General features: G+C 39.1%; 1 pseudogene; it reads right to left on the bottom strand.

The window, feature by feature from the left end:
- Nucleotides 1-8832: 8832 nt before the first annotated feature.
- Nucleotides 8833-12749, bottom strand: LOC143405559 (MAP/microtubule affinity-regulating kinase 3-like; annotated as a pseudogene).
- Between the last annotated feature and the right edge of the window lie 1508 nt (nucleotides 12750-14257).

Genomic DNA, 14257 nt, shown 5'->3' with positions numbered 1-14257 from the left:
CAAGCTCTCTGAAAAATGATAAAATAGGTGTTTATGGTGAATGATTAAGCTTTGGAGTGATCTGTTACAGGAACAAATAATTGAAACAATGATTACCCTTATTCTGGGCAGTCTCACCCTCGTGTTTCATTGGAACTACAATTTTGACTGAATTCTGTAGGATCTAATTCTAAAATCTCATAAAATCTGTATTTAAATCACAGCCTTTATATCAAGTAATTAGTTTAACTCAAGTTTCACTGAGACCATTTAAACAAAACATGTATTGATCTATTTATCTTGTTTTATTTAAAACTAAAATGGTCTCACCCATTTGGTTCATGTTCTTTGTTGACACATTTGGTATAGAGACTAAGGAGCAGAGTTTCTAGGCTTTGATTTATGGGCAATCCTTCCCGGCTTTGTACATCCAATCCTACTAAAGCACTCAGCATGTGGTTGGTGTGCAGAAAAAAATTTTTTTGCCTTATCTGAGGGTTTTCCTTTACTCTGCCCAGAACAAGCTGTACCCATAGCTGGAAGTGTGTCCCCCAATCCACTCATCAGCAGTCATTTAAGTCAAGTTCTTCCTTCTCACATTTATTTGATTTTTGTTTTAATAAATCTGAACCATTCCATAGCATTCCAGCCTGACTCAGCAATTTTCAAATTAAATGCTAAATGGCATCTAAAATGCTGTACATGTTTATCTCTGATTAAAACTTAGGATAAGAAAAGTGCTTTAGAACAAACAATAACAAGGCCTTGTAACTCAGTATTTTCTCAGTTTAAAAATTACCGTGGAAAGCCTGGTGCTATGGCACACGACTATACTCCCAGAAGCTATGGAGGCTGAGGCAGGAGAATTTCAAGTTCAAAGTCAGCCTCAGCAACTTAGTGCTGCCATAAGCAACTGAGACCTGTCTCAAAATTAAAACAAAACAAACAAAATGGAATGGGGATATAGCTAAGTGGTTAAGCACCCCTGGGTTCAATCCCTGGTACTGACCTCCCCCCAAATACAAATGGAAATGTTTTACTATTAGGAAACAACCCAGGAAAAATTAGTCCAACTCTTTCCATTCTGTCTTCTCCCACTACTTCTAATACAGTTTTGACATGCATGCATAAAAATTATAATAACACCTAACATCTAGTAGCTTTTAATAATTAAGCAATTAGAGCTCCTACTATGTGCCAGGTGCCAATCTAAGTGAGTTTTATTTTTGTTGTTGTTCAACCCACAACAACCTTATGAGAGCTCCATTTTGCTGTGAAGGAGGAAGTTGGAGCACAGAAAGGTTAAACAACGTGCACAGGATCATAAAATTATGATGTTGTGTAGATAGAATTTAAATAGAAGTATTCAAGTTCTAAGTCTAAATAGCTTTAAGAGTCAATACTGAATATCTTAGCCAAAGAAAACAAGAAGCTAAAGCCACTGGAAAGGCACTCTTTGTCACTTTGTTCCTCTCATAAGAAGTACAGTAATCCAAATGAGAATAGCCATGCCTTTTATGCAGGCGAAAAAAGTCCTGAAAATTGCTCTTATTGTTATCACATACTATGTGAGTATTTAGCAGTTGTATAAGCATTTATTTAAATTATATGCTTACAAATTATATGCATACATGTATACATGTGTATGTGTGTACATCTACCTATACTTACAGGAGTATCTATAAATATATAGGTAGATGTGGATGTGCAGGATGTACCTCAGACTTCTATGTGTTCATTATATACTATTCTAGGAGGGGAAGACTAAACTAAATTGAACTGAGTCATTAAATAACTTTGTTTCAAACACTTCTTGTTCACTTCTTCATTTACCCTAGGCCTTACCTCTTGTAGCAGCTATCTCTATAGAAACAAGTTCTGCACAGGTTTCCACAAGTTTCCTGCAGGCGTAACCCAACATCTTCTAACATTGGGCATCTCTGGGACAACAAGCACTTACAAATTAAACTTGAGAAGTGGACACACTACATTGTAACCCTGGACATGAAGGATGGCAGCTAACAGAGAGGTGTTTACTCCCTTCTTACCCAGCCTGATGATTCAGAGATCCATTTTGAGAAGCTTCTCAAAGGCTCATGGCTTTCAAAGGATCAGTTGCCCATTGGGTGAGGAACTTATGGTGCAGGCTGCTGTGAGATTTCCCACCACTCCCATTGAACCCCCTGACTTTACCTCTTCTCTCTGAAATCACTTGCTCCAACAAATCAACTCACAAACTTTCACCTCAGATTCTGCTTTGGAAGACCCTAGGCTGAGAACAGCTGTATTTAACTTATATTTTCTTTGTTCAATTATCTATTTTATTGGTATAGTAAAAATCAGAACTTCAACATGGAATAGAATAGATTTTTGCTTATCAAGGGTCATTGTTTCAGTTTATAGTTTCAAAAAAAAATTCCATGGTAAGAAAGTTTTCAGGCTGGGAGGCATTTGCAGGCCAGCAACGGTCTGGTGATCAAAGTCAGTGAAACAGTGATTTATGTCAATGTGTCTGGAAAACAAATTGAAATCATTCTCCAAGCCATATCCTAGTTTCAAGAAAAATTATGTGGTATCACATATAAGTCCTAGAAGGGACATTATGACTTTTAAAGGGCATGTATTTTATTAAATATATAGCATAGCTATGTGAAATATTAATGGGGATGCTATTGACTCATACCATGGGGGAAAAATACAGAAGATAATGGTTGACTGTGGAGTGACATACTGTGATTCCACTGTCAAGAGGACCTTCTTTTGCTGAATCAAATTAAAAGTCAAGATTCTTCTCTACCTACCAAGCAAACGTCATCATTTTTTTTTCAGTGGCTATTAATAACTTAGGGAGTAGAGAAGGAAAAGAGAGGTCAAATGTCATCGTGAGGCATCTTGGTCATTAATTGCCTGGCATCCTCTAGTGTAGTGATGATATTGGGCACTATTGATATTATCAACTGGGTGATTATTTCTTGTCAGTAGCCATCTAGTGTACTATGGGATGTTTAGCAGCATTCCTGACCTTGACCCATGGGATGCCTCTAGTTTTATCCCCATTCAAGTTAGACAATCAAAGGCATTGGAAAAGATTTCCAAAAATGTCCCCTGTGTAGCAAAACCCCCTCCCAGCTGAGAATCTCTGCCTTAGGGCAGTGCAGATACTGACTGACTGGTGGGGTGGGATGACAGGCAAGGAACAGAGAGAGTCAGAGACTCAGGGCTCTGACTCTGGGCAAGTCACTTAAACCCTATAGGATTCTGTTTCAAGTAGAATGACGCAAATATGTAGAGAAACAAGTAAAAAGGGAAGAAGATGCCAGGATAGAAATATATAAAGAAGACACAAGGACAGCAAGGCACTCAAGAGGCTCTGTGTTGACCGTGGTGCAATGTGGACTTTCCTTCAAGATGTGAAATTCATATCTCATTCATCTCTAATAGGTCTTTTGCAAGAGCACTTTCTAAATCAAACAGTTCCACCCAAGTTCCCTGCTGAATGCACAGCTCACTGAACCTGGTATTCTCTCTACATCTGCTCACTGGACTGACAGCAGTGAACCTGAGAAGCAGTACACAGGCCAATCAGGTTATCTTCTTTAGGAGGATGAACTTCAAAGATATGAACCCAGGGAGAACCAGCAGCACTGGGAGCTAAATCCAAATATTCATGGGAAACACTGAGAATCTAGATGATATGTAAGAAAAAGATATAAGAAAGCAGAAACTGTGAGTAAAATATGAATATAGTATGAATGTGAGTAAATCAGAGGTTTATTTATATACAGATTCACATTTAGCAATAGAGACATGAGGTCAACCACAGATTTCTCATATCTTTACATGGGACACTCTTTCCTACTTCATATACCATCTTTCAAATATCACCCCAGAGAGGGTGTGCCTGACAGCACAACCCCCACTGACCACACTCTATCACATTCTTTGTTTTAGTTTCTTCAGAGGACTTATCACCACACGAACAATCTTTGGCATTTATGTGTGGGTTCATTCTTTCACATCCCTCTCTCACCCACTAAAAGCAAACTCATTGAAAGCAGCATCTTAACCACAAGGTTCACCACCACTGAATATGCAGACCCAGAATAATCTCTCATGCAATAGCATTCAAATTATGTTATTTGAAGGGAATTAACAATACATAATTCTATGAAATGGAGATGATACCATGAACCACAAACCCTACTTGGAAACAGTGTTTAATTTTTATGGATTGTTAGTATATGTGTTGTCTATTGATAATAAATACCTTACATTATAAATTTGTTATTTCTCTTGCAACTTTTTCACTCATTCTTGAGAACTCTAAAAGAAAGTATTTTCAAAACTTCAAGATAAAAATTAAAAACACAAGTAGAAATAATAGTACCTTTAAGTGGACTAAAGCAGACACCCTTCTATTCTTATTTCCTCATTACCTTCCACATGGCACTATGAAGGCTGAGTCCAAGAAATGACAAGGAAAGAGATCTAAGCTACATCATGTACCCCTGTGTCTTAGTTCATTTTCTGTTGCTATAATAAAATATCTGAGACATCATAACTTATGAAGAATGAAGGTTTGCTTAGCTCACAGCATGGTGAGGGCCTTCTTGCTGAGACATAACATGGTAGAGGGCATCACATGGCAAGAAAAAACAAATATACTAATTTGAGTCTCTCTTCCTCTTCTTATGTTACTTTTATGATCCATCTAATCCTAACTACCTCTCACATCCAAATACCATTAACATATGAATTTGAGTATTAAATTCCCAACACATGAACCTTTAGGGGAACATATAAAGCACAGCACCACGTATAGGCCAATGAATTGGCTTATAGGTGTGCAGATATCTATTTTCATACTAATCATTCTTATTAAAAAGCCCCTGACACATCGGCATATGGTAGACAAAAAATTCTACCTGTTCCAAATGATCCCCAATTCCTCATGGACCCATTCATTGAAACAGGGATGGATATATTTGATTAGTGTTATGTGTCAATTTGGCTAGGCTATAGTATCTGAGTATTTAATCAAATGCTAATCTATGTGTTTCTGTGTATATTTTGTACATGTGATTAATATCTAAAATCAGTTGATTTTAAGTAAAGATAATCCTCAATCATATGGGTGGGTCTCATCCAATTAGTAGAAGGCCTTACTTACAAAATCTAAGATTTATCATAGTGGAAATCCTGCCTTAAGACTGCAGCATTACCTCTCACCTGAGTTTCCAGCCTACTGGGACTGCCCTACACATCTCAGACTTGCCAGTCCCTACAACTGCATGAGCCAATTCCTTGAAATAAATCTCTCTATATATGCTGATACATATGTGCATCCTACTGGTTCTATTTTTCTGGAAAACTCTGATTACAATATGCGACCACCATGAATAAATTAGTCTTTTCCCAGAATCTTTTAGAGCTTTTTTCATCTCTGACTGTGAATTTACAAAGATATGCTAGAGCTCTGAGCACAAACTCCCCAAAGGGTGAGCAAGTTTGAGAACAATGAAGCTGAAGTGCGGTGGCACAGAGGCCAGAGATGGAAGCAGGAAGTCCCAGAAAACAGAGAGCACCCCAATTCTGACACAGCAGTTTCTGAGGTCAATCATAACCAGGGTCACCCTGGAAAGGCTTTTTGTGACATCATATCTCTTTTGGCTAATGCTTGTTTGAACTGCATAAGCAAGTTATGGGACTGGTAGGAGGTCAGCACTGTGGTTCTAGTTCTTTTTTTTTTTTTTTCCTGGATGAATTTCTGGAGACCACTCAGGCAAAGAATCTTGAATCTTTGAAGGTCATCCAGAGTGAAGACTGACAGCACCCATCCTTATTTTCATGCAGAAAAGCTACAGGGGTCCAAGTGAACAGTTGTTACAAGCCTAAATAAATGCCAATGATAAAATCATGCTTCAGCTGTACCCTCTTTCAAATGCCCTTTGTCACTTTCAGCCTGAAAGTGACTGAAATAGGTCATGAAAGGTTCATGTTCATACCACAGGATCCCCACTACAGTCACAGCTGACTAAAGCAACACTGAACATTTTACCCAAAGAGTAGCATGGACAGGCAGAGCCCTTGTGAGATGTGTCTCAGAAAGACAGGCTTTGAGATTCAGGATCAGTTCTTGTAAATTTGGATATTGGCAACCATGACTCTGAGTTAGAAGTAGAAGATGGCAAATCCAACTCATGATGTGGAGTTGAAGACCTAGCAATTCAAAAAGCATGTGTATCACACAAGGGAAAGAAAAGCAGGGGAAGAAGATGCCAACTGGTAACGATGGAAGAGCTCAGCAGGTATGTGAGAAGCAGGTGCCATGAGGGTGAGGCTGTGCAGTGGAGAGAGTTCCACTCCCTGTTTCCATCAGGTTCCATGGTGCTGAGCTCTCTACCAAGTGAAATAAAGCTTCCTTTACCTAAGATAAGTCTTGGACCCTTACAAACCAACAAGATTGCTTGGAACATGTTTAGTGTGATTGCAAAGTGCTTCAGGTGGATAGATCCCAGATTACATCATTCTAACTGGTCAGAGAACAGTATTTCTTTTCCATTTATTTATTGATTTTTGTTGAGATGGGGGTCTCACTTTGTTTCCCTGCTTGGCCTACAACTCCTGGGCTCAAGTGATTCTCCTGCCTCAATCTCCTGAGTACAGGTAGCTGAGACTACATGTGTGCTACCATGCCAGCTAGTAACAGGGAGAGAAATGAATTACAGTAGATGGGGTAGAGAGAGAAGATGGGAGGGGAGGGGAGGGGGGATAGTAGAGGATAGGAAAGGTAGCAGAATACAACAGTTACTAATATGGCATTATGTAAAAATGTGGATGTGTAACCGATGTGATTCTGCAATCTGTATTTGGGGTAAAAATGGGAGTTCATAACCCACTTGAATCTAATGTATGAAATATGATATGTCAAGAGCTTTGTAATGTTTTGAACAACCAATAAAAAAAATAAAAATAAATAAAATAAAATAAAAAAATAAAAATAAATAAAAAGACAAAAAAATGGCAGTTACTTAGTAAAATATGTCCACTTGCAGAATGTTAACTTCAAAGCATCTGTTAATGTTTACAGAGAGGAAAAAAAACTCTCAAAGACCTTTATTTCTTAATTAAATTATTTTCCACTGTGAATATAGAACTGAGATTTTAAATAAATATAATATCTATGTAAGTTATTAGATGGTCCATAAATCTCAGTTTTGCTCTCTTAAGCATTTTTTTAAAACTAATAACTTCAAAAAGCACAATCAGATTTTTGAAGGGAGAAAAACCATCATAATAAAAAAAAAGGTAAAAGAGACAAACTCGTTCCAGTCTTAGAGGAAAGTGAGAAAGATTTTGAAAGAAACTGAGAGGGTTTAAAAATTATGCAAATTCAATAATGGGTTATGTTGTCATTACTCCCCTAAATGGGGAACAGCAAATTATAATGCCAGTCCAGAAACATAATCTGGAAGTCATCAGAGATCAGCACTAACCTGCACAGCTTGGGAATGGCTTTCTCCACAGGCACTTAGTGTCTGACTGTCCATTTTTGCAAGATGGATGAGCGCAGGTGCCATAATAAGGCCAAGACACTCAGTTATGATAATGGCCCATGAAGACCAAAATGATCCATAAATTATAATTGAACTACAATTAAGTGCAATCAGCCTGTGACAGATTTCATTCTAGCCACCTCACCCTAAGTTCAAGACTACAGTTGTGAAGGCAAGTCCCAAAAGGACAGGTTGAGATTTTTGTAAGGAATCCTATACCTATCTTCAACTTCCTTTGTAATTTCTAATCAGAGATATTTGGGGCCAGATCTTTATAAAATTGCATTAGTTAAAGATCCTCCCGGGGAGTAGGTTATCCTAGATTTTAACAGTAAGGGTCAAGTGGTGGCATCACTGAGAATTATCCACTCATTCATTCTTTTACTCATTCATTCTACAAACATTTGCTTGTTTTTGACTGTGTTGGAAATACAGCCTCCACAAAGGAGGCAGATAGACATAGATGTTCTAGGACAGTGGATGGGGTTCTACAGAAATTCCAGTGGGGGAGAGATCTGAAACAATCTGGAAAAGTCAGGAAAAGCTTCCTAAATTTGAGGGTGATGAGTCAAGTATTAAAGGATGAACAGGAGTTGGCCAGGAAAAGGGAGGTGGATGATGTATACCAAGGTCAGGGGACTGAATAAGCCAAGTGATTGTGAGGAAAGGCAGTGTGTGGCATAGGAAAAATTCACATAGCCTCTCTAAAGGCACAGCAGCACTAGTTTAACTTAACCTGGCCAGTGCTGACATCCTTTTTTTTTTTTTTTTTTGGCAATTCAATGCCTATTTATATAATAAAATTATATCTTCCCCTGCCACAGAACACAAATCACATTTCTAAGACAATACTCCAACAAGTTTAAGCACACAGCAGGAAACTGCCTAGGAAAGATAAAGAAATCTATTCAATAAAGATTTAATTATAAAAGCATTTAACTGCCCAGGTAGCTATCATTACATGGTAGTTCACACTACATTAAACGGGGAGCCTGTTAGGAGGGATGGATTTCCTCTGAACTGAAAGCCACTTATGGAGCACTGAACTGTTAGAAATTTCCATGTCTCAAATGAGTATTTCTTTTTTTTTTCTTTTTTACCCCCAGGGTCACATGACTTTAACGTAGTGCATTGGTAAAAAAGGCCAGCTTCCACTCCCAGACGTGCGCTTGTCCTCAGACGTCACTGCCATGATTTAGAAGAGGCAAACGTTATTGCCTAAATATTATTTTATCCGTCCATCAGTGTTCAGGAAAACACTTTAAATTGCTACTTAATTTACACCGTAATGACTGGGTTACAGCCTTAGCTCATTGGCAATTCTGGAAGCAATAATTTTGAAAGCTATAGATGTCTCTGATAGATGCTTGAACTGAACTCAGCTCAGAGACAGTCCCAAACACCTCCATCTCCCATTGCACCAGGTTCTCTGCGTGCCACGGACACAGAAGAGCAGGAAGGGCTCCTTCCACTTGTAGTCGCAGCTATTGGCGCCTAGCACTTTGCGGATTTCCCGCAACGTGTCACTGGGGTCCATGGAACTAGTGGTTTTTATGTTCCAGGTGAAGGGCAGAGATCCTTTTGATCAGTAGCATTGTGACTTGAGCCCTTATAGTTCCTGTTCCTCTCATATTTGGTTGGAAGCCTTCTTGTGAATTTTGAAGTTAATTTACTAAAAAAGATTAGTGGAGCCTCTACTTGGAGTCTGGGACAGTGGCATAGCTTTCTGGGACAGGCTGGGCAAGGCAGGAGGGCCTTGTATCTTGCAGTTTGCCAGTTCCTGGGGCTCGCGGTGGAGTGCTAAGACTGGCAGTGTCTATGGGGGAAGCAGATTCGGTCCTGGGTGGTGGCACTGCAAAGTTCCCCTTGCTGACCACTTTCAACAGTCCATACTGTCGGTTGAAGCAACTGTGATTCTCTGATAAGGAATGGTGCTGTTCTCCATGCCATTCTAGATCACTGAATGTCTGCCCACCATGATTCTCTCTTGAAAAATTCTGCTGTGTCATCCCTAAAGATGCTGTGCTACTGCTGGGGACAGCAGGGCTTTTCTTGCATTTAGGAATGTCCACTTTGTTGGGATTACTTGCCTTCCCAAGCATTGGACTGGCTTGAGCAGTTCCCTCTCCTCCCACCGCACTGCCACCTCATTTCTAGGAGGGAATTCCATCTTCTTTGAGGTCACTAACAGCAGTGTTTATCTGACTCCTCTTTGGATATGCCCAAACTGAAGGAATAGCTGGTCCAGCATGGTCACTGTAGGCTCTCTGCTTCTGGATTGAAGAAAAGCTTCTCTGCACAGGAGACTGTCTGTTGCTGTTGCTGGGGTCACTGCTTGGCCTCACCTTAGCAAGTGAAAAATTGCTGTTAGAATCGGAGTCACTAGTGTTCAGCTTTGCAGATTTTCTCCCCAACAATAATTATGTAGCTGTGATTTCATCATATTTCATCTTACTGAGAGATTCTTGAATTTTTCCTGTGAATATCCCACTCCTACCATAATATCTATTCTCTTCTAGTCCAGCTCTGGTTCATCAAAGGGTTTAAGTTCATCTTCCTCATGCCCTGCATTGAGCCACCCGTCCTTCATGATTTGCTCTGGAATGCCTAGCTTTATTGGGTTTAGCACCAGAAAGCATTTGAGCAGCTTTTCATAGCCTGTGGATATGCAGAAAGGGATTCTGTATTTCCCTCAAAACTCTCTAAGTTCCTTCCAAGATTCTGTCCCCCCAAAGGGAAGCAACCCGTTGACTAGAATGTACAGAATAATGCCAAGACTCCATTCATCCATGTCCAGCTCATGGTACTTCTAGCTCTGGGAGAATTCTTGGGCTGCATATGGAGCACTCCCACAAAATGTATCTAGTTTAGTGACCAAAGTAAACTCATTGCTAAAACAAAAATCTGCTATTTTAATGTTCATATCTGCATCTAACAACAGATTTTCTGCCTTGAGGTCTCTGTGAACAATCGCTTTTGATGGCAATACTGTACTGCAGACACGATTTGTCTAAATTTAGCTCTTGCTTCTGTTTTTCTTCATTCTTCTGTGTGCAATCACATAGTCAAAAAAATTCACCTCCACTTGCATACTTCATGATGATTAAGTAGAGTGTTGTTTTTTTTTTTTCAGTGACTTCAAACAACTTCACTATATTTGGGTGATTTAAAATCTTCATTATTCTTACTTCTCTGAAGAGCTTTTGTAGACTTGTTGGATTCAACTGAGTTTTGTCAATTATTTTTATTGTAGCCTCTCTGCCTTAAGGATGTGTTATGCCAATTTTACTTTTCCAAAGTTTCCTTTGCTGATCATTTTAAACAGTCCATACTTTCCAAGGTGAGGCTGCTCATCCGCACAGGAAGCTATGGGGTTTCTACACCTTGCTCCACAGAGCCCAGTGCAGGAGTTGACTTCTCCTTTTGAGGTGTACATGGTTCTTTATCATTGAATATCTTCAATGTCTTTTAATGAATTTAACAGAAAAAAAATAAACTCCCCAATCTACTCAACTACCAGAGTTAATAAATGCATCTGGGTACCACTGGCAGGCTTGGTAAGGGCTAGGCAAAAAAAAGAGGAAACCAGGAAAGAGTTGGAGAAAGAATGTGAAAAGAATGTTATCAAAAATAGCTTCAAATGCCTTCCACAATAAAAGATGCTTGCCCAGTTTAAAATTATCCTTCTGGGTAAGTCTAAGGGCAAAATGTAAATGAGGAGTGATTTGGGTCTACTCATTTCTAAGATTCTCACTCTGCTATGCAGGCAATGCAGTCATAAAGGTACTGATCGCATAAAGAATGGTTATATACGCTCTAAGTGGATCCAGGACCTGGGCATTTGACCAGAGGCCCTGTGCCTAATAGAAGAAAAAGTAGGCCCAAGTCTCCATCATGTCAACTTAAGAACCAAATTCCTCAATAAGACTCCTAAAGTGCAAGAAGTAAAATCAATAATTAATAAATGGGATTGTATCCAACTAAAAAGATTTTTCACAGCAAAGGAAACAATCAACAAAATGAAGAGAGAGCCTACAGAATGGGAGAAAATCTTTGCCATCTGCACCTCAGAGCATTAATCTCCAGCATATATAAAGAATTCAAAACACTAAAATACTACTACTACTACTATTACTACTACTACTACTAATAATAATAATAATAATAACCTAATCAATAAATGTGCAAAGGAACTAAATAAATATTTCACAGAAGAAATACAGTCAACAAATACACAAAAAAGATGTTCAAAATCTCTAGCAATCAGAGAAATTCAAATTAAAACTACACTGAGATTTAATCTCACTTCAGTCATAATGGCAATTATCAAGAATACAAGTAATAAAAAATGTTGTAAGGGTGTAGGAGAAAAGGTACACTCATACACTGCAAATTGACGCAACCACTCTGGAAAGCAGTATGGAGATTCCTTAGAACAGTTGGTATGGAATCACCTTTTGATCCATTTTTCCCACTCCTCAGCATAACCCCAATGGACTTAAAATCAGCATACTATAGTGACATGGCCACATTAATGTTCATAGCAGCTCAATTTACAATTGCTAAGCTATGGGTATATAACCTGGCTTTCAAAGTATACTTTGAGTGTATAGATGCTCTCAATAGGTGAATGATAAATAAAACAGGGTATATATGCACAATGGAATGTTACTCAGCCTTAAAGAAGAATGAAATTATGGCATTTGCTTGTAAATGGATGGAACTAGAGGCGATTATGCTAAGTGAAATAAGCCAATCCCCAAATCCCAAAGGGCAAATGTTCTCTCTGATATGCAGATGCTAACTCACAATGGGGGGTGGGTATCACCAAATTGGACATTGAGGAATGGGAGGAAGGGAGGAGGAATGAGAAAGAAAATGGGAAAGATAGTATAATGAATTGGACATAACTTTCCTATGTTCATAAATGAACATACCACCAGTGTAACTCCACATCATATTCAACCACAAGAATGGGAAGTAATACTCCATGTATGTATACATTCTACTGTCATGTATAAACTGATTGACATAAAGATGCAAATAATCCTCAAACTAAAACCCATAAACTCTTCCCTGATACAATATAAAATATGAATTCTTCTAAGATTTTTTAACTTTCTTTTTAAAGGTCCCCAAAAGCTTATTCAATAAATAGTGTGCATTTTCAATCTCTCCTTCATTCTCGGTTGGCAAGGGTTTCTTAGTGGACATCTTACTGTGCTTGGACTCTGCATCCTGCAGGGGTGAAAACAAAACTGCCCATCCCTGGGCTGCCCGCAAGCAGCTGCCAGGAGTCTCCCGACCAATGTCCTGGGTCTAGATCCTGGTATGGCCCAGGCTCCCAACTGGTTAGGCTCCTCCCACTCTCCCACCCATCACCCCCCACACACACCCAGCTCAGCTCCAAGGCCTCCATACAGAGCTACCCTAACTTCCATTTTGAAATAACCCCTAGTAGGTTCTTGGGTACTTGCTAACTTCTGTAGTTACAAAATGGAATAAAGCATGAAGCCCTTCCTCCTTGATAAATTAACAACCTTAAAATTATAATCCTGTACTAAAATGAATTCAAATAAAGTCTAAAATGCATGATTATTGAAATACAAATGTCTCTGAAAGCTCTAAGGAAAAAAATAAAAACTCAGTAGTGACAATTTCATAAAAAATGTCTTTTGAGCTGGGTCATGGTGAAAACAAAGACTATCTAGGTTGAAAGATGCATGATTCTGGATAGTATGAAACTAGAATGTTCATTGGCTCGAAGGAGTTAAAAAGGATTAGAACATCAGATTCTCCAGGAAAGGTTTGGGGGGCTTGGTGGGAAAAGCACAACCTGACTTTCAAAGTATACTAGGAAACTGGTCTTGAAGTTATGTTTCCATGATACTGTTTTTAATGTGGCTTTTACTTTTAGTTTGGATATCTTAGTAATACACATGGAAATTGTGACCCATTCTAGTCGGACAGAGCTCCCTGCCCAGCAGATCCTTACCATAATTAAGCAGAAATCCCCACATATTTGTAACATATAAGCTCCTCATCTTGTCAGACACAGGATATCAGCTACCAGCAAAAACCTCTGCAGAAAAGCATTGTGGTTGGTAGTTTCCTCTTTTTGTAAATGTCAGGTTTGGAGGGAAAAAAAGGTATGAAACCTCTGTCTGGTCTAGAGGATGGAATGAAAAGCACTTGTCATATGAACCTCCAAGCTCCCCAACCCCAACACTAGGCATAGAATTCAAAGAATTTCTAGACATTTAGTTCAGTTCAGAGGAGGAAATTTTAGGCTCAAGTGCCACTATGGATCCTACAGACAATAAACTGCTTCTTGAAAATTCCTCTGGTGTCTAGCTTCTTCTGTCCTACTTCAGCTTAACCCACTGTAGAATTCAAGTGCATTTGAATTCTATAACTAACCTCCTGGAAGCACAGGGCATCTGCCCCTAAGGAACCTGGTTCCACAGTGGGGATCTGAGGGTTTCTGACTACTGTTCTTGCTCGGCTTTCAACCAAATATGTCTTGATAAATCCCTCCTTAGTGGTGAAGTAAGACAGTAATAACCAAACCTTAAATCCAGCTATCTTCTTTTCCCTATGAACTCTAGAAGGCATGATATTGTACCCTGTGGAGTGCCAGTACAGGGCAAGCTAGTGCACCAGAGCAGAGGTATGCAGCAAGGGAAGGAAATACCTGGATTTGTAGGTGGGCAAGCAAGGAA

The sequence above is a fragment of the Callospermophilus lateralis genome, chromosome 1 (genome assembly GCF_048772815.1).
Source record: "Callospermophilus lateralis isolate mCalLat2 chromosome 1, mCalLat2.hap1, whole genome shotgun sequence".
Classification (NCBI taxonomy): Eukaryota; Metazoa; Chordata; class Mammalia; order Rodentia; family Sciuridae; genus Callospermophilus; species Callospermophilus lateralis.
This window is presented reverse-complemented; position numbering and strand designations above follow the sequence as displayed.